Source organism: Galeopterus variegatus, unplaced genomic scaffold (assembly GCF_000696425.1).
Source record: "Galeopterus variegatus unplaced genomic scaffold, G_variegatus-3.0.2 Scaffold213, whole genome shotgun sequence".
In the NCBI taxonomy this organism is placed as follows: Eukaryota; Metazoa; Chordata; class Mammalia; order Dermoptera; family Cynocephalidae; genus Galeopterus; species Galeopterus variegatus.
In genome coordinates, this window is record NW_007726324.1 from 506,374 (window position 1) to 507,666 (window position 1,293).

The 1,293-nt window shown below is 55.8% G+C and overlaps 1 protein-coding gene across 1 annotated transcript in view; it reads right to left on the bottom strand.

Annotated features, from left to right (window-relative positions):
- FAM65C (family with sequence similarity 65, member C) overlaps window positions 1–1,293 on the bottom strand; it is a 36,910-nt gene that overhangs the window by 34,523 nt on the left and 1,094 nt on the right. The window lies entirely within an intron of this gene.

The following is a 1,293-nucleotide window of genomic DNA, read 5'->3' on the forward strand; positions in this document are numbered from 1 at the left end:
TCCTGGGTACACCTCGGGAGGGAGCAGGCCAGAGACAAGGGGAATGAGTTGCGAGGGCCCGATGCAGGGGCCAGCGTGCTTGGTAGGTCCCTCATATAGCACTTGAACCCTAGGAAAGAGCTCAAGGAGCATGGGCAGGAGGGACCTGCCCTGGTCTGGGGCTCAGGGGTCTTCCCCAGGACATGGCATGAACCCAAGGCCTGTAGAAAATTAGACAGGAAGTGGCCAGGTGAAGAGGAGGGGGAGGGAGTCCCAGGAAGAATCCCAGGTGTGCTGAGGCCTGGAGGAAAGAAAGGCCAGTGTGGCTCGAGCTCTGGGGAAGAAATGAGTCTGGCTGGGGCCAGGTCACAGGAGCTCTAGGCCACCAAGGGGACTGATTGCATTCTAAGTAGGAGGGGAATCTTTGGAGGGTTCGAGCAGGGGAGTGGCAGGATGGAATTGGGTTGTTGACAAACTCACTGACCAACAGGTTCTTCTGTACCCTGCTCTGGCTGGGGACCCCCACCTGTTCACACCATTTTCTCAGACAAGCAGAGGTTTAGAACCCCTCGGAACACCTGAAAAGCTGCCCCACCCCAGGCCTGCCAGCTAGTAGGTGGTTCCCCAGGGCTTTGCACAGTGCCCAACATGAGGCCCTGGAGCTAGAGGCAGGCAGGCCTGGGCTCATCTGGCTGTGGCCCCAGGAGCGGAAACATACCTTCCCCCCAGGGATTTAAGACCTTGAACTGGAAGAGTCACATGGCAGAGTGACAGGCACACCCCGGCTGGCCAGTACCTCCTGTGAACTCACGGCCAGAGGGTCAGTACTGATCCCCCAGGCCCATCTCTGTGGAGGCTGCGCCTCCTCTTGTGAAAACTTCCCTCAAGCACCTACTGTGTGCCAGCAGGTAACACGTGCCATGTATCACCATGGTACTTTCGTGACAATTCCATGAAGGGGGGACACCCGTGGTTCCCATTTTTTTCAGATGAGGAAACCAAGGCTCAGATAGGTGAAGTCACTTGCCCCAGGTCACTGAGCAGGGATAGGTGGCCCTATTGCCCAGCCCATCAAGCAGGGAGAACATTCCTTCCAATCCCTGCCCCTACGAGACTTGAGTCCCAACTCTGGCCCAGTGTTTCTGTGTGAACCTGGGTGAGCAGCTTCATGTCTCTGATCCTGTTTTCTGATCTGCCAAGTGGGCCTGATAAGCTCAGGCAGATCGACTTCTGGAGCATTTGAAACAATAACTGTTCAAGTCTCAAGGAAATTACAGGTTTCTCCCAACACTAGGAATTATACACACACACACA